Genomic DNA, 20,728 nt, shown 5'->3' with positions numbered 1-20,728 from the left:
AAGCAGAGAAATGGGAAACGTTGCTCAAGATCAAAGCCAGTGAATCAGAGAGGAAAGGCCCAAGGCAACAGAACAAAGCTTCAGTAAAGAGATGTTGTTGCTTGGAGAGATAGCCTCTGTCTCTATATTAGTGGTCAGAGAATGGAGAAAAGCCAAGCTTGAGACAACCACTCTGCTAAGTGCCCTTGAAAAGGGTACACTGGGGTCAGCAACAAAGCCTGACCATTAAAGAGAAAAAGAAATAAAGAGAGGATTAGAAAAGGAAAAAGAGAATGACAGGGAAAATAATTTTTTCAAGTCAAAAAAATCCGAAGAGCAGAACTTCTACAAGAAAGCAAAGCAGGTAGTTAGGGAGAAAGGCTTGATAACCTCTTTGAAGCTCTGACTACATTACAAGGCCTTGCAAAATAGTCCTTACTTCTATGCGCAGGGAGAGCCCTTTCCTGTCTATTGTTCTTCTGGATTCTAAACCACTGACCCCTCTATGCTTTTGAAACGGAAAATGACTTCAACTTAAAAGAGTTCCCCCAAAGCATTCTCTATACTCCAAATGGGAAAGCCTGGTTTTGTCTTTGTGCATTTTATCTGCAGTGATCTGAAATCTTCCACCACTCTCTTCCTTTCTCCAATGATTGAATAAGGGGTGGGCAGCAACAAGGATCTGTGGGAGAGGAATAAACTCTGAATAAGATGAGGAGAGCATTTAGACCTCCTGACTGTGCATGCTATGACACTAAAGACTCTAACAACACTCTAACAATAAAAATAAATATAAGTGCTCTTCAGACTATCAGATTTCTTGTCCTGTCTGAATATTGTGTCTGATCATGGACTTATAAAAAAAAATAATAAAATAAACATGGACATTATAAAGCTGAGTGGAAATTAAAAAGTATAATTTAATTCATTCATTGAAACATGTGGTGAGTTTTTCTTATTTTTATCATGTGAAGTATATTCATTTTTGAGAGAAAGAGCAAGAGGCAGAGAGAGACAGACAGAAAGAGAGAGGGAGACACAGAATCTGAAGCAGACTACAGGCTCTGAGCTATCAGGACAGAGCCCAACACGGGGCTCAAACTCAGGAACTGTGAGATCATGACCAGAGCCAAAAGTCCAGAATCGTGATGCCTCCAGCTTTGGTTTTCTTTTTCAGGATTGCTTTGGCTATTCGGGGTCTTTTTTGGTTCCATACAAATTTTAGGATTGTTCTAGCTCTGTAAAGAATGCTGATATTATTTTTGATAGGGATTGCAATGAATGTGTAGATTGCCTTAGGTAGTATAGATATTCTAACAATATTTGCTTTTCCAGTTTATGAGCATGGAGTATCTTTCCATTTTTTGTGTGTCTTCTTTGATTTCTTTCATAAGCTTTCTATAGTTTTCAGTGTATAAGTTTTTCACCTCTTTGGTTAGGTTTATTCATGGGTATTTTATGGTTTTTGGCGCAATTGTAAATGGGATTGGTTCCTTGATTTCTCTTTCTGCTGTTCATTATTGGTGTATAGGAATGCAACCGATTTCTGTGCATTGATTTTATATCCTGCAACTTTGCTGAATTCATGAATCAGTTCTAGCGGTTTTTGGTGGAATCTTTTGAGTTTTCCACATAAAGTATCATGTCATCGGTGAAGAGTCAAAATCTGACTTCCTACCTGCCGATTTAGATGCCTTTTATTTCTTTGTGTTGTCTGTTTGCTGAGGCTATGTTTATGTCCAACACTTATATTTTTTAAACAATTTTTAAATTTTTATTTATTTTTGAGAGTGAAAGAGACAGACAGAGCATGAGTGGGGGCTGGGCAGAGAGAGAGGGAGACACAGAATCCAAACCAGGCTTCAGCCTCTGAGCTGTCAGCACACAACCCAACACGACCTCAAACTCACAAACCGCAAGATCATGACCTGACCCAAAATTGGACGTTTAACCTACTAAGCCACCCAGGCATCCCTTTCCAACACTATGTTAAATAACAATGGTGAGAGTAGACATCTCGAGACAGGTGCTCTTCTTATGTCCTCTTTACAGATGAAGAAACTGAGGCCCAAGATCCTGCAGCTAGGGTGAGGCTGAACCAAGTTTGGAACTCAGATAATAGGAGTCAAGAGACTATACACTTAAATTAACTTCTTTTATAATGTCACCCTGCATCATGTACTGTGCTAGACAAAAAGAGTCAAGGCTATAAGTTTCAGAGAAGGAAAGGCTGATAGGAAAAGATATAGTCAAGGCATGCTTCAAGGGAGACGTAGTACATGATCTTGGCCTTGAAGGATAGGCAGATTTGAGTTGGCAGAGAGTGAAACAGAGGGTTCCCAGGTTGAAATGAGAAAGCATTGAATGCAGTACAAAGTCAACATAGGACAGGACTATAATGAGAGGTTATTGAATGGGCTTTGTGAGAAGTAAAATAGGTCAGACAAAATCAAGCTGTATTAAAGAAGATCTTGGCCATCAAGCAGAATGTCTGATATCGTGGAAAATAGGAAACTACCAAGGGCAATGTTAGTCTAACTAAGGTGTTGAAGTAGTCAACAATGGAACACAACATGGACTGTACTTAGAAGGAAGCCTAGAGCCCAAAGATTCATAAGAAAGAGATTTGTAAGAAGGAGTGATATGAAAAATGTTTTAAAGGAAAAGCAATAGGACTCACTGACTGTGATGTGTTAAGGAAAGTAAACTCATGATACTAAAATAACCAATTTTTATTGAGGATGTACTATCTGTTATAATCACGAACATACAATCCTGCATTAATTTTCATTAAAAAAATGATTTAGAAATTAAACCGAGGTGTGTTCTAAATCTAGAATTTCTGTGATTATGTCAAAGTCAACAAAGACATTAATTTTTTCAAATAGTGCTATAAGGGGTATTGTAATACATTTAACAGAGTGAGGAAGTATGGAGCTTTAAGGGTAGAAAATGACAATTTCGATTGAAGGTAGGCACACTATTTACTTGTAGTATAACCTATTGTGTAATAATAATGATAATATTAGTATACCAATTATTATATTGTTCTATATACGTGTCATAATTTAGTTAAGGTAGAAATAATTATAGGACTCTCTATTTACATAATAATAGAGTTTACATATCTTTATAGTGAGCTAGACCTTGAGATAAGTTTTTATTTTTTTAATAATTTTTTAAAGGTGTTGTTTTGTTTTGTTTTAATTTTTATTTTTTGAGAGGGGTTGCAAGTGAGAGAGGGGCAGAGAGAGAGAGAAAGAGAAGAATCCCACAGGGGGCAGAGAGAGCAAAGGAAAGAGAGGGAGATAGAGAGAAGTGGGGCTCACCCAAAGCGGGGATTGAGCTCACCCAAAGTTGGGCTCAAGGTCACCTGATGCAGGACTCAAACTCATAAATGGTGAGATCATGACCTTAGCTGAAGTCAGATGCTTAACCAACTGAGCCACCCAGGTGCCCCATGAGGTAAGTTTTTGAATGTATTAACTCAGTTAATCTGAAAAAAAAAAAAAAAAAAAAAGAAGTAAATACTAACATCTTTATCTTCCAGATGAGCTATCTCAAGTTCAGAGAAGTTATGTAACTTACCTGACATCACAGAACTGATAAGTAGTAGAGTCCATATGTGAAGCCAAGTGCTCTAATTCTAGACTGTGTGCCCTTAACAATAGTTCTACAAGATCATGAACTTTGGAGTCACACCAGCCTGGATTCAAATGTCAGACTTGCAACTTACAGTTTGTGAAACATTGAGTGTGTTCTTTTTGTCTCTAAGCCTCAGTTATTCCATAGTTAATAGCACAGTGCTTCCACATAGGAAGTACTCATTGTGTGTTTTATGAATGAATAAATGGATAAAACACATCACTCATGCTATAAAATTAACATTTTGGTTGTCTACTTAATACTATTTAATTTTTCTACAAATGGATTTTTCTTGTGAATCCATCTAGACTGTATGCATTCTGAGGCCAAAGCACGTGCTTTTTTCGTCTATATTAGCTCCAGTGCACCAAACAATAATGTGAACATAATAAGCTGCTCCATAAGGATAACCTTCATGAATGAAACACCCACTGTGGGCCAGACATTTCATTAAGTATTTAATTCTCTTAGCAATCCTATATAAGGAGTACTAATATGAATTCCAAAATAGGACAGTACCTTATAGAGACAGAGTGATTCTCCCATAGTCACATAATTAGTCCATGCAGTATCAGGAATCAAACCCAGCTCTGTTTGTCTCCAAAATACTTGAGCTTAACCACTATGCCCTATTGCCTCCCCAAAGCCTTGATTGATGAGTAATTTGACAATAATGCGTCAGGACCCATCATCACCTGCTTTTGGAAAGGAACTTCTTGTGTTCGTAGTCTTGGTCTGTTTGGCAGGCTTCCAAGCTCTCAGCTTTTCTGTAGGTCCCTCCTCTTAGAGGCTCAAACACAGCCCACAGAACCAAGAGATACGACACAGAAAGAAATCACTGTTGTAAGGGGCTCTGCCAGGTCATGGAAACAGGAACACGCATGTTTCCTGACTTCTCAGTATCTTACAACTCGAGCATTCTCTGCTTAATAGTGTCTAACTGATCCACTGTGAAAATTCAGTACCCAACAAGTCCTCAACATTTCCGATTTTGTACCCGTAGTGAAGTGACCTTGTGGTTGATCAAAAAGAGAATCTTTAAAGCTCACAGAGGGAAAAGCATGGCTCCTAACCTTCTGCAGGATTGTTTTTAATACTTCCTGCAGGCTGTTATTGGTATCTTTATTTAGGCTGTATTTCTTCACTTCAGTGTCTATGTTTAGCAGATATATAAAGGAGCAAATGGGTTTAATGGCCTGAAGTGGCAAAGCAATGATATGTGGGCCTCCTCAGAGCAACAAAAGATCAAAAGACCATGGGGGAAACTTCCTGTTTCCTGATGACTAAGAGTCAAATTTCTTTTACCTGTGAGTCAAGTGGAAATTCATGACCACCCTGTATACTTTGAGTTCTTCCTTTGAAAGACTCTTCCTGCAGATAGAGTATGACAGGCCAGGGTTGGGGGAGTTTCTTTAAAGGGCCATGCAGATAATCCTCTCATCTGCTAATTTACCTTGTCTCCTTGTGGGTGGTAGAGATTCACATTCCCCTTAGGGATGTGATGCTGGGTTTTAATCCAACTCTTAAGTACTTCCTCATTCAGTACCCTGTTTAACTCTCTGAAAGAACTCTTGTAGGCTTCTTACTATCTCTCTTCCTGATAGAGAAACTAAAGGTTCAAGAAAGCAAATGACAGGTCCATATTCTGATACTCAGTGCAGCACAATTCCACTACCTTCTGCTGCTTCTATGATATCAACTTTTAGAGCATTATCTCGACTACTAAAAATGGTCAAGGTAGGATCTCCCAAAGAAACGAGGACAATATGAAGGAAAATAGAGTAAGAAAAAAAAAGTAAGTAAAACACAATTTCAAAAAAGCTAGAATCTCAGTTATATGTAAAAGAACTTTTGAAAAATATCTGGGTGAATCTATGTTTATGCTGAAATCACAAAATAACAACTTTCAATTCAAAACTCATCCCTGCTATACCTTTTTCTCTTATCTATTTTAATTAAAAGTTTAACTTGAATATTAAACTTTTATGTCATCCTTATCTATTTGACCTTCCGGAATACTGCTGAGTAATATGACATTCATAAGATTACCATTGTGTCCACTTCTGTGATTTGGAATGTATTCTCAATAACCAAAGTGTCCTCCTGACTCTTTGAAGCTCAGCCATCCTGTTTTAGAGAGCCTTTCACTCAGGCTTTCAAGCCACTCTACAGACATCTCTTTATTCTCCTTTATTTTATAAATTGGGAAATAGATCAAATACAAGTTAAGTGGCATATAGAGGTCAATAGCAGATTACTTGAAGAACCGGGAAAAGACATCACCTTGGACTCACTTACAGTTATCACTCAAATAATTTGACATTTCTCAGAAGGCTGAGCTAGCCTGTGAATGTAGGAAGCAGATTAAAGAGATTATTTTTCCATGAGGTGTTCTCAAGAAGATCCACAATTAACTCCAATTCATCCAGCACCTCCTCTCCCCCTGCTCCAAACTGTCTCTACAGAAATCAGGTTGACTGTTCATCCTTTCTTTTTATTTGTTGTATCTGCTAGAGACCAATGAAGATAAAAAAATATTTAGAGTTTTGGGTTCAATATAAACTTGTGCATGCAGTTGCTTGATACAATGGTTTTATAAGCAAGTAACCAAAGTATTTTTGCAGTGTTTTTGATAAAAATTGGTTCCTTATCTCTCCACTACTAACTGACAAAAAATTTCAAAGAAATTACTCACATTTAAAAATGATTGTTAAAAGTCCTAATGACTAAATAAATAATACTGTTGAGGAGGAGGTCTAGCTCAATAGTCTGTAAACTATGGTCAAATCTAACTGCTGCCTGTTTTTATAAGCAAAGTTTTATTGGAATACAACCTTCTCACTCATCCATTTGCATTTTGTCTGTGGCTGCTTTCATGCTGCAACAGCAGGCTTGAGTAGTTGGGACAGAGACTCTCTGGCCTTCAAAGTCTAAGATACTTAAAATCTAACCATTTACAGAAAAAGTTGCCAACAACTGTTCTGGATTAAACAATAGGCAGTCCTGGTAGGTATGAATAGTAACCTTGACTAGCTTATATCACTCATAAAGTTTAATTTCCATGATCCCAAGTAAAAATTTCCAAATATCCTTCCTTAAGACCACACATCAAGTCTTGAAGTCCTCTCTGCACAGGTTCCTTTGTAAAAGTCAGATGAGGAAAGCAGATGATGACAATTTTGCTGAAAGACCACTCCACTTGCATCAGGAAAAACAAGCAAGTGGAAACATATTTCGGGCCCTCAATTTTCCATACTTTGCTCTAATTACTAGAGTAGAGTACATGCATATCTCTTATCTTTGAATTTCTTGGCATGAATTTGGTAGTACAGTATTACTTTGATTATGATTTCTTATATCTGGTGTAAATATATTCCCTCTGTGCATATTCTTTTTAGATGCAGTACAAAAAAAAAGCATGACTCTTCCTTTTTTTCTCTCTCTCGCCTTTTTCTTTAGGAGAAGCAGCTGTGAAGTCATAATTATGTTCACTTCCCACTGGCAACTGGCAAGCCCTTTATTTTTGTGTATTTGGAGCTCACCAAGAATAAAGTCCATTCCCTCCTTGAGGGGCTATTATGCCATTCCATCTAGGAATTCACAGTTTGCCAATTCCTAAAACATCTATTGTTATAAATAGCTCTTAAAAAGGGGGCCTTATGAAATGAAGTAAGGGGAAAATCTCAAAAGAATATGAAAAAAATCAACATCATCTCCAAGATATAGCAACAAATTTGCTAGCTTTTAAAAACTTATAATTATCATTGTTGGTTAATTGGTGCCATAGATTACACAGTACTGACATGTAATTTTCTAAAACAAAGAGCTTTTTATTGTGTTACATTCTGCTGTAGATTTAGGGACTTTTTTATTTTATTTTTACACATTGAAGAACAAAGGGCAAAAGTCTTGAAACATGCAAGGATTTAGATAATGAATTGCATCCTAAATTTAGAAAATATATCAGACAATACCGAATGATTCATGGTAGGAATTTGTGATCCTGCAAAGGCAAGTTATTGGGACTTTTGTTTATAAATAACCCAACTTCTCTTGGCTCAGACCTGGATGTGGGCCAGCAACATTAATGAACATTTCTTCTGCTTCACACAGACCTTCAGAAAGGTCAGAACCAGAATACTTTATTTATGTTTTATGGGAAGATGTATTTAACGTTTGTGAATCCATTTGGATAATAACATTGATTTTAATGGGCTGATAGATGTATTTGTCTTTTAATGTCCATTATAATAATGATCACCTAGAGCCTATGAAAAATTCAACATTTACTTGTTGATTAGTCTGTTTTTTATTCATAGGTGCTCTTGCCTCTTAACCAAATTTTTAAGAATCACTAGCCTCTCAAAAGTTAACCCCATTTGTCTGAGAGTATGAACAGACTATAGATTCAAGATTCTGGCTTTACACTTTGTCTGGAAAAGCAAACTTGGGTTTGGTATTTGATGTCTTCTTTGCTGTCTGGCCTGTGAAGAAACACTTCTGAGGGGAGAAGGATGTTTGTCTAGGACTCTATTGTTTAAAGAGCAGGGCTCTTTCTGTAACAGCAAGTATGAAGGTCAGGAATAAAGACCGGGAGCCCAAATGAAAGCATTAGTACTTTGTAAACATAGACCTCATGCCCTAGTCTGAATTGAATTGATGGTAATACTGCAAAGCAAATGTAGCAAACTTGGGAATGAACCCAAAGGCACTGGGCCTGAGTAAACTAAAAAGAAAGCAAAGGGAGACCTTAAGAGCCCTCTGCATGTAAGATGAGATTCTCCTTTGAATTTTATTTCTTAAGGAAGAATATCACACACAAAGGTGTACTTATGGAATTTGCATTCAATAAGTGATGACTTTTTGACATTTATTTCAAGTTTCCTTTCAGAAGAAGTGGTCTGACTGGTACTTTGGAATTACTTCATAAATAAGCAGACCTTTTGGTATACCATATGCAACCACCAAATCTAAATTCATGTATCCTATAGTCTTTCCAACATTTTAAAATCTCACATTTCAGGGTGATTTAATATTTTATTTAGAGAAAAAGACAGTGAAATACAGGCAGTATCCATTTAAGCATAAAAAATATTCTCTAAAACGGATGAGAACTCTGACCCTGAATTGCTATTCCAGTGATAGCTACAGCCAGCACACAATCAGCCATACTAGCCAATGGATTGGCCATTCCACAGCAGACTTCACTTGAAGCCAATAGATGAATCCAGGAGACAGAGCAAGAAAACATAAATAAAGACAATAGTAAATAAGGTAAGCAAAATAAACTAATAAAACTGTAGATGAAGTGATAAAAATAAATTCATAAATTAATAATGGAGACAAAGCATCAATTTTCCATCTGATTTACATTACCATATTTGCACTTTTTTTTTTATTTTAAAGAGAGGGCAAGTGACTGGGGAGGGGCAGAGAGAGAGAGGGAGAAAAAGAATGGCAATCAGGCTCCATGCTCAATATGGAGCCCCATGTGGGGCTTGATCAGACGACCCTGGAATCATGACCTGAGCCGAAATCAAGGGTTGAATGTTCAACCAACTGAGCCTCCCAGATTCTCCTTCGTTTGTACTTTTTTACTGGTTTGCCCTAAAATGGTAACTGTCAGTGGTTGAACTGGTACTATAGTGCTATAGTCACTGGTTAAGATTTGTCAGTAGGAATATTACATAGTACAGAGCACCACCTTGCTTTCCTATCTCTGAAGTTCCTTTAGTTCTTCCATTTATTCACCAATTTATTTATTCAACAAGCCTCCATTAAATATTTGCCGTGATTCAAATTTTGAATCTCCCCCACCTTAAAATTGAGAATTATACATGTAAAAGATCAATTTGAGAAAAAAATTAGTGTGTTTTTAATTTTCATTTCCATTAAGAAGAAATTTGTTTTCTGGGGGTTTACTTTTGGTTTTAGTTTTGGGGTTTTTTTTTTTGTTTATTTGTTTCCAGAAATAAATATCCTACTATTCTATACATTTTTAATTTTCATAGGAACATTCTTAAAAGTTTTGTTAAAGGGCAGAATTTATCATATTAACTTTAAAAAGCAAGGTGTGTATCTCAGTCCTCATTTGTTTCCATTAAGAACATGTTAGGAATACATAAACTTACATAAACTTTCAAATGTTCTGAGATTTGATGAGGAAATCCAAGCCTGCCCAGTTCAGACCTTTAGGATGTGCCAAACTCCCATTATTTTAGCTTTACTGAAATTTCATAAATGATGTAGGGCCCACCATTGTCCACCAGAACGCAAGTTTACAATGACTTTAACCTAATTGTGAAGGATCTTGCTTAAACCTAATAAACTTTCATATCTTCTCTTTTTATTTTTGCCATTATTTGTTAAAGAAAATGATCATATTGGACTGTGTCTTCACTTAATGAACTGTCTTTGAACCTTATTGTTTAGCACTTAGATGGATTTTGCTAACAATCAGATTGAATTTTTCCTGAAAGAAATGTAGACATTGTGACTTCATGAGTAGAAGTATGTTACAGCTAATGGGCCCATACTTCAGAACGTAATACAGTCGCATTACACTGGCATGTGTATTCCTTGGCCATAGAAACGGTATTACAAATACATTTTTCCCTCTAGAACACAATTTGTTCAGCCATCACTTAAAAACCAGCCAACCAACCAAACAACTGCAAATCAGGAAAAAAAAAGTCTAATAAAGAAGTCAAAATTTTCTCCAAAGTTAGTGCAGGGTAAAATGTTATTATTAAAAAGGGGCAAATTTTTTCTGAGGTAACTGGTTTCATATCTGCTCAAAATAGCTCTTGAGAGCCATTCATTTGGGACAATAGAAAAAGGTATTAAGAACTACTTACAGAGCAAATATTGTCAGTTACCTATGCTGTTCCCCCAAAATTAAGTACTAAAATCTCCATGAGGACATTAGACATGAGGAAACAGGCTAAAATAACTTAAGAACTTTGTCTATAGTCCCCTATGCAGTAAGAATACACCAATGACCATTACACCTAAAACGTATTTAATATCAGGTATCTGCTGTCCAAGTCTTAGAACAAGTAAGAACACTGTGGTTAGAAAGACCCTGTCTCCTGCCCAGAGTCTTTCCAGTTATTTAATCTCTTGGGTCTATCATTTGTCTCCTGAAGCAAGACTAACAATACTTCTTTTCTCTGGTCTGTCTCTTAACAAAAATGTGAAGTCATCAGAAATGTGAAGTCATAGTGCATTTGTCGCCAGCTCCCCTTTATAAATTCCTTTCTCCTCTATACTCCCAACTGATTTTCCACTTATAGGTGGATATGACTCAGAGGAAATGAAAAAAAAAAAAACATAACATTTCATCCACGCTTTATTGTGGAATAAATTCCAATCTGCCAACAGTTGTTTATTGTGTATGTACAATGGGTCAAAGAGCTAAGGTCTGGGGGTTCAAAGAAAGCAAACACATTTCATTCTTGAGTAAATAGGCAATCTTCAGGAATGGGACAGAAACAATCAAATAAGCCCGATGTTATATCCTGCATTTTAGGCATAGATAACATGCTCCTAGGGCAAAGAGGAAGGAATAATTCCAACAAAAATGGCTGGGAATAACTGTGAGGTACTGGGACAAACTTCTTGGAGACTATAGCATTTGAACTGATCTGGAAGGTTGATTATAAAGGATTTCAACTGACAAAGCAAAGATAGAGAAAACTGCATGAGCCAATGCAAGAACATTCTTACATTCTCAGCTTTTTATATTCTCACAGGACATTATCTTTACTAATGTAAAAATGATTACACAAGGTAATAAACAAGCTATACAGTGATCAAGAGGAGGGCCTCTGGGACTAAATGTTCTGCCTTCAATCACTAGACTAAGGCCTGGGCTAAGGGGATTAACTCTCCATTCTGTAATATTACCAAGTATGCAATAAGGATAAGAAGAACACTTCCCCATTGGAGCATTCTTTATAGTTACTTTTATAAAGACTTAAGTGTACGGTAATCTGGCCCAGTGACTGATACATAACAAATACTCAATAAATGATTCTAATGTTTTTATCATCATTATTACTTCTACCAATAATAATTATATGCCTAATAAAAATAATTATTTCTCCCCAAGATCAAGAGGCAATTTAAATATAAAACAAAATTTTAAACTAAAGGTATTTATATTTAATAGAATTTTTAACTCAGTTACCTGATGGGAAAAGAATTTAGGAGTAAAGGAAACATTCTAGCATCTTTCAAGTCACATGAGGTAGTTGGCTCTATATTCCAAAGGTTTACAGTCCTTACTTAGTGGCATTCGCATTGCCATAGAGAAGATTTGCTGGCTCCAGGACATTATGCTGATGTATAGAATATTTGATCTACATAACATTTGGGTTATGGAGCTTTAGAATTCTTAATCCCAGTGATGACAGTATGGTTCTTTGAGTTATTAATTAAAGTATGGAATGAGGAGGACAATGAACACACTCTTTAGTCCACTGAAGAAAGAATTGGTATCTTTTAAGGGCTGCTAAACCATACTCTATTAAGTATTTTTGAAATATGTGTTAATTCTTTCCACAAATTTGTTAAGTAAGAAGAAGGAGAATCTTATGTCTTCAAGCAAATACTGAGACCATGGGAGGTGCTGTCAAGCCCCTACTGTGTCCTACAGCTCACAGAATGGGCTCAGCAGAAGGAATTTGGGGGGAACATGCTAATCCTCATGACCCTGATGGCCCTATCCAGTCACTGTACAAGCTTCAGCATCTGGGACTAACCTCTGTTCCCAAATGTGCTGTCATCTCTCCTCTATAACACTTTCATCTGAATGTTATTCAGAGAGTATTCATTCTATCACTATCCATCAGTTGCACAGTCTGTACATATATTCTTTTGCTTATCCACAGAAATTCCAGAAGCACCAGCATTTCTTTAGCACTCCAGTACTTGATAATTAATTCAATCCATATTTTAGTTTGCACATATAGGCTCTACTTGTATCCAATATTTATTTACTTAAAAATTAGAAATAATTCCTGTGTCTTCTAACTGTATCTAGGAAAAACTTTCTTTTACTACACCATTTTAGAATGTTTACAATATACTAGAAATATAATCATATTCTTAGCAATTTTTAATTAAGATAAAATCACATAGTATCCCTAAGTTTATTTTGTTATAGCATATCTGTCATTTTTTAAAGAAAGACTCTGCCCAGAAAATGTGGAAGAAATCATCTATCTCAAGATCTTGGTGTTCTTGACTCTTCTGAAATTCTTTAAATAAAATATAATATGGAAGGTGTGTTCTGCATGTCAAAACTGTTTCAGTGTGAGACCTTCAGAGCCAGAAAACAGGCTTAAGATAATCAGACATGAACAAAACACTTTAGCTACTTTTTAAAATGTCTAATAGGGAAGTGATTATTATGAGAAGGGCCATGAGTGCCCAGACAGCCCGTATAGATTCTTTATAAAATACTTTAAAAATAGGTAATATCTTCTTAAGAGTCTTGTGCATTTAAATCACCTCTTTTTACATATTTTTGCAAGAAACAGTTAGTGAATGAAAGAAGATGAATATAATCAATAGCAGTTTAATAACACATTCACCTAAATTAATCAGATTATCCACCGACAGCTCATTGGTGACAATAAAAGTATATAGAGAAGGAATCTATTATGGGGATGTATGTAAGTCTTTAATATTTCAAGCAAGATTTTTCTATTAATCATATATGAAAGATGCAGTCCCTCATGGTATATAATTGTTGGTTCTCCTTAAAAACATGGGAACAACTCCAGGGTACCTCAATAAGTTTGCGTTGGGCCAAATTCATGAATAAAAAAGAGATTTTTCACTCTGGAGGAAAAGACAAAAGCTTTTGAGTGGTGGTGGTCATCACCAAGAAAACTTTAGTTGAATAGTAGTTTTGTTAGATACCAACACGGACGACATTGCAGTAAATCAACCTAACCTGAAAGTGCATTGTGTGTTCTATTTAATTTTTCTATATGGCAACAAACTACTTGTTATAAGGCCTTACTAGGAATGAAGTGACCCATTTCCCAACTCACTCACAGAGGCACAAAAGTGAAGACTGATCAGTTCATTATGTTGTTGTTCTTGAACTATAGAAACTTAATCACTTAGGAAAATGTAATGCTCAATATTCCTTAGCTGTGACCAGCTAATAATGGATTATTTCCCTTGCTCGATACCATCTTTAAGGTTTTTTCTCTTTTTATTAAGACTTTGTTTTTTTTTAAGCAATTTAAGGTATATAGCAAAATTGGGAGTAAGATACAGAGATTTCCCATATACCCCTGCCACGACAGGCATGTAGCCTTTCCCATTGTCCATATAATGCACCAGAGTGGTACACTGGTTACAACCGATAAAACTGCATTGACATATCATAATCACCCAAAGTCCATAGTTATTACTAGGGGTCATTCTTAGGGGTGCACATTCCTTGGATTTGGGCAAATGTATAAAGATATGTATCCGTCATTATGATATCATCCAGAGTTTTTTCACTCTCCTAAAAATCTTCTGGATTCTGGAAATCATCCTTTCCCTCCACCAATCTCCAAGCCATGGCAACCACTGGTCTTTTCACCATAAGATCATAGTTTCTGTTGTTGTTCTTGTTTAGCTATGAGATCTCCATAGTTTTGTCTTTTAAAGAGTGTCCTACATTTGGAACCAGATAATATGCAGCCTTTCCAGATTGGCTTCTTTCACTTAGTAATATGCACTTAAGTTTCTTCCATGTGTTTTCATGGCTTAGTATCTCATTTCCTTTTAGCACTCAATAATATTTCCTTGTGTGGATGGACCACAGTTTATTTATCCATTCACCTACTGAAGAACACTGTGGTTGCTTCCAAGTTTCTACAGTTATGAATAAGGTTGCACTTAAGTTTCTCCCATGTGTAGATTTTTGTATGAACATGAGTTTTCAGTTCCTTTAGGTAAATACCAACGAGTTGATTGCTGATCATATGGTTAAGAGCATGTTTAGTTTTGTGATAAAATTGTCAAACTATCTTCCAAAGTGGCTGTGTCCTCTGAGCCATCACTCTGGGGACCTGTATCATCCTAGGCCAATGATATCAACCATAACTGTACTGTGAACAGTAATCCTATCTTTCTCTCAGCATTCCCTTCCCTCCTAATTAAGTGTTATGCGTAAATGTGCTGCTTTCTTCTGTGACTTTCATCACTTAAAATTTTGTTGATTTCACCTGAGACAAACCCACATCTATATTTAACCATCCTTCCTGCTTCCTTTTCCCTTTCAATTCTTCCTCACTTACCTGACTAAAATTTCCATTCCATTTTTCTGTTTCTTCTTCTATAGATTCCAGAAATGGCCACAATTTGAACAGAAAATACAAGAATAATTCAAATAAAAAGAAAGACATGTTTTCAAAGGTAATTTATAGATAATTAGGAAAAAAATCAATGCCTTCATCTTCAAAAATTCCTAAAAATATTCTGAATTCCCTTTCAGAATTTCTATAAAATATCTCAACTATATCTTCCTTTTCTTTTAAGTAAGCAAGCTTATTATTAAGCTATAAATATTCAAAATAAATACTACACTAGTTTATCAAATTGGAGTTGACATTCTATTGCATATATTACATATAAACCCTTATGCTATATTATATGTTAATTATACTTTGGAAGTTAGCCTAAAATTCTAACTACACTGGTCAAACAACTAATTCACTAGGATACTTTTAGAAAATAACTAATTTCCAAGTTGGGGGCTTACTATATAACTACAAAATCAAATCTCATACACCGTTTTTAAACTTTATGACTTAAGTATCAAGATACTTTGTATTTTTGCTAGGCTGCCATCTGTGTTCAAGTTACCTCTAGTGACTATATCAAAATAGAACAGATCTGAAAGCAAAAACAAAAAATTGAACTCCAAACATGAAATAAGTGACAAACAGAAAATATCTCTGAGAAATGCCTTATAATTCCAAAGTAAATGTAGAAATACATTTTCACAGAAATGCTGCTTATGAAATTAAATCAGTCACAAATAATAAGGGAATAGTTTGAAAGAACCATTAATTAGATTAATGGAAAAATTTCACTCTCCCTTTATCTCTAGATGCCATATCCAGCACAATAAATTAGACTGAAGTTCACTGTTGTTGTTTTTATTTCAGTCTGGTCAAAAAGACTGAGTGAAATATAAAAAGCAGATGACCAAATGAAGTCCAAATGAATTAAGTATAGCTCCTGGTATAACTCATAGTTAATATAAGTTGAATGCCATCTCTGTGTAACAAAATTTCACCATAGAGATAGGCTAGAACTCACATTCGTCATGTGTTTGCAAGAATGAATCACTTCCAGAACCCATCTCAATAATGAAACAATTGACCTTTGGTAGCGACAGCAGGGCTGACAAGCAAGTTTCAACTGTGATATAAAATCTTACTGATTGGCTTTGGAAGCCCAGAGTGCTGTGCTAAGAATTCGGAGGTCACTTCTGTGATGAATGACAATGCTATCAATATGCTTGGTAAATGGCTGATCTAGGACTCCCCTAATATTGATATCCATGATAGCAAATAAATTACGCTCATATTGCAACATCCTCTAGTCCATGGCAACTATCAGGTGTAATAATGGTCATGAACCGCAAAAGAAACACAGTAACCTGAATACCATTTATTTGTTATCATTGACCCAAAGAGTGTTTGAAAGGTGTTTTCAATGACTCAGAAGTACACAGGTTCTTTGTGTTGCCATCTTTATACCACCTGAACTCTCCTATTCACTGCCCAGTGGAGATTCTGTTCCAAGGTCACTGGGAAAGGTGTTAGTATCACTGATTAAGCAGAACACATTTGTGCCTAGAGTTAGAATGAAAATCATCTTTCCATAGATATAATTAAAACCATGCATGACCATTGTATATATATGTATTATATATATAATATTTGTTCAACAAATACTGAGAAATACATTATAGTTAGAATTAATGCATATATATTATATATAATTTTAATAATAGGCTTTGTGATGATTCCTGGTTTAATATTAAAATTCTGGACAAAATTCTGTAATATCATGGATTTTGATATCAAAACAGTTGTAGCTCCACCATTTAGCAAGCACGCTGACATCTCACTATTTCTCTCTGAGTTTACCTACTTTCAAAATATAGCAGGGTTTCAAACTTCAGAAAATTGAATGAGACAAATGAAATAAGATATTAAATATGTTTTGTGGCTGTAAAATGCTACCAGATACCAGGTATCCCAACCAATATGTTACCTTCCCTCTCTCACTCCTATTCTTAGTGCTTTCTTATGCTTGATTGTGTTTCAAGCTGTCCAAAGAGTCCAGAGTGACTCCGCAAATGCTTGGCTTCCTGTCTAAAAGTTTCAAATAAGACTTTTGGGTGTACATCTTTTCTTCTGAGGATAGGCTCCAGACCAAAGAGAAGGTGATGGTATGTGAACTGGTTCCCTGGGTGATACTTAGCTAGTTAGTCATATGGAGAAATATAAAAGCCCAGTAATTAAATTCATCCTAGCCTGGATCCTGGATATAGCAGAGGGGGTCCTGAAGAAAGAAATGTTAAGGAATGAGTGAAGTCAGACCAGCTTGGAAAATTAAAATTTTAATAAACATTCATTATTTGAAAATGAAGGGAAGGACTTATCCTATTCCACACTTTCTTAAAGAACAACACAAAGTAAATGGTCCTAAGAGCACATTTCAGTCCTTTGTAGTTATTAATTTGTAATCACTCCCCATAATTTCAATTAGCAGGCCATGAAAGGAGTAGACAAACATACAAGGAAGGGTATATACAAGGACGTTACAAACCCAAGTGAGCACTGCCTACCTGGATACAGGAAGTAAGTGCTGCAAGCCACAGGAACATACTTGGGAGAAAGTACTCAATAGAAAGTGGCATAGTTTTAGTATCTAGACCAATGGTTAGCAACTAGACCCACAGGCTGTCCCATTTTTATAAATAAAGCTTTATTGCAACATAGCTATAGCCATTCATTTGCTATCATCTATGGCTATTTTTGCACTACAAGGACAGGGAGTTATGACAGAGACATATGGCCTGCAAAGCTTAAAATATTTATTATTCAGCCCTTCAATAAACAAACAAACAAACAATAAATAAGTAAATAAACCAAAAACCCAAGCCAAACTCAGTCAAGACTGTAACTCCCTTAGAGTCAAAATAATTGATTGGAAATCAGAAGGACAGTTTAATGATTCCATTGGTTTTCCTGTGTATTGCCATTATTTCCTTCAATCAGCAGATAATTGTGAGCTTTCCATATGTCCTAGATATAACAGAGGATACAAAAGCGTATCAGTGCAGGTATCCTACTGTAATGGAGGGAGCTTGGTGTTAGGAAGACCAGAGCTTGAAGCTGCACTTATGAATTATGTGACTTTGGGGGAGTTAACTTAGAATCTCTTTAAGCCTCTGTTTTCATAAATCTAAAATAGGGTGAATTATAATCATTCTCTACAGATGTGTCTACCTGCCATCTCTTTGTCTTTTCCCCATGCCAATAGGGAGATTATTGGAGTCACCTAGGGGGAAAGGCACTATTTAGGGTCTGGGTGTAGAATCTATAAGAAACTTATCCACGTGAATGAATCTTTGCATGGTAGTAGAGCCTGGTATGTTGCAAACATGCAAGACAGCTTAGTATGATTATTATTTATTTATATTATTTACATACATATATGTATTTATGTGGTTTTCAATCAACTTAATTGTATTTTTATCTTCAACACTTTTTGGCTTTTATGACTTCAAACCAATTTGATCATTTACACAATAGGAATTAAGTGATATTTTCAGAATTTTGTCATGGGAGTAGTGGTACAAAACAGGATAACTTTTTATTTGGGTCAGGAAAGGGAGTAATGATTTATTGAATTAATCATTTGCTTCTTCACCATGTGGACTCAGCCACAGGTAAGAAAAACTCAGGGCGACTGACTGGTTGGCTCAGTCAATTAAGCGTCCAACTTCATCTCAGGTCATGATCACACAGTTCATGAGTTTGAGTCCCACATTGGGCTTTGTGCTGACAGCTTGGAGCTTGGAGCCTGCTTCGGATTCTGTGTCTCCCTCTCTCTCTATGCCCCTCTCCAGCTTGTGTTCTGTCTCTGTCTCTGTCTCTCTCTCTCAAAAATTAAACATTAAAAAAATTTAAAAACTAATTTTACAATATCCCTGCAAACCAATCATTACAAACATTAACTGCATCATTTTGCCTGGAAGTAGAATTATTCTTTCCCACAGTGCTTTTGTATTTCCCAGATTAACACTTTTTTTTGGTGTCACATTAAAAATGTATTCAAATGTCTAAATTCTATGTAAGCTGCTTTCAAAAAATATATTCAAAAGTAGAAACAAGGTTTTAGGGATACAAAAGTAGGAAGCATGAATGAATGATCACTACATATAACATAAGACCCTTGGTATAATGAAAAAGGATTAATTTAGCAGTTCAGCGTCAACTTCTGTTGGGGGGGTGGTGGGGGTGGAGATAACGTGAAGCATTGTGACTCTACTCATAAGGAAACCATTTTCAGTTGATTTCAAGCAGGATACCTCTGCTGCCTCCTGAAGGATTTGGTGCCTTTTCTCTGAAGCTTAAGAAATTATGTTACCCAAGAGTGGGTGAATCTGGGGTGTTGTCTCTTTACCTCTTCATGCAGTGTGACTGAGATAGGAAGATATTGCTGTCGGCCTCTGGGTACTTCAGTTTCTATTGCCTAAAATATATTTCCAAAATTAGAGAACATGAGCTTAACTTTTCTAATTATTGAAGAATTTTTCAGCCTCAGAAGACATAGCTCTAGATTTCTGAAATAAATCAAAAAATTATTTAAAAATTTTTCCTTCCCCAGCCTTCCTTCTTCCAACACAGAAGATTTTCCTAAGGGAAGACTTATAAGAACTTCCCAACAGAGGACATTTTTAGGAGATAAATGGAAAATTACAGTCATATCAATAGAATCTAAAAATAAAGCAAAATATATGAAAAAGAAAGGGATGCTCTTCCTCCGGCTTTACCTATTCACATCTTAACAGAGGACAAATCCTCTCGAAGAAGTCTACCTTGACCCCCTGACGTGTTGTAACAGCCACACTCATTTATTATCATATTCACTGCTTTCTCACTTTCATAGCATATTATCACTATCTGGAGTTTGGTGTGTGTGAGTCTGTGTGTGTGTGTGTGTGTGTGTGTGTGTGTGTGTGTGTGTGTGTTTTAATGTGGCTACTGACTATTCTTCATCTCTCATTTGAATGTAGACTTTATAAGATCAGGGACTCTTCTCTATTTAGCTCACTCTGGCACATAGTAGACATTGAATAATATGTGTTGTATGATTGAATGAGATGTTCTGTAAGAGTGTTCATCTGCCACCTCTCCTTGACATTAAGCCCCAGTAAAGATGGGCATCTATCAAAAAGTAAACATGTGTTCTAATCTTACAACTTGGGGATATTCTCCCTTCTATTGCTGCAACAAACTTCTTACTAATGTGTATGGAAATCAACTTGAAAACTCTAATGCATTATGTAAATATAGGTCCTTTAATAAATACTTTCATTTAATATCCAGAATGGTCTGTAGGTATTGTCTAATCCACTGCCCTTTATATACCAGTGAAGAGATTAAAGCTATGTGATTATTTTCCCCAAAGGTCACAAGCTAATCTTAGCTTAAGTCAATATGAAATTCGATGTCTCCCAACTCCTAGCCCAATGCTCATTTTACTCTACCTGAGCAGGCCCCAACACTTAACACTGTGTTAAGTAATATGTGTTGCTGAGCAAACATTTCCTCTTCCTTATAAGCCTGCAAATTTTTCACATAAGCAGACCATCAGTAGCTCCAAAGTAGCATTCTGCTTAATGTAAATGAATTCATACCCACCAGGTCTCCTAACAATAGTTACTGGTCCAAGAGTAACTGTCATATAATTTGATACAACTAAGCTTAAAGGAAAGAATGTGCTATGCCTGAAGGAGATAGTTTAATCTGTCAATCTCTCTCTCTCTCTCTCTCTCTCTCTCTCT

The sequence above is a fragment of the Hyaena hyaena genome, unplaced genomic scaffold (genome assembly GCF_003009895.1).
Source record: "Hyaena hyaena isolate Hyena2069 unplaced genomic scaffold, ASM300989v1 scaffold_1619, whole genome shotgun sequence".
Taxonomy (NCBI): domain Eukaryota; kingdom Metazoa; phylum Chordata; class Mammalia; order Carnivora; family Hyaenidae; genus Hyaena; species Hyaena hyaena.
The sequence above is the reverse complement of the archived record's forward strand: the minus strand, read 5'-3'. Positions refer to the sequence as shown.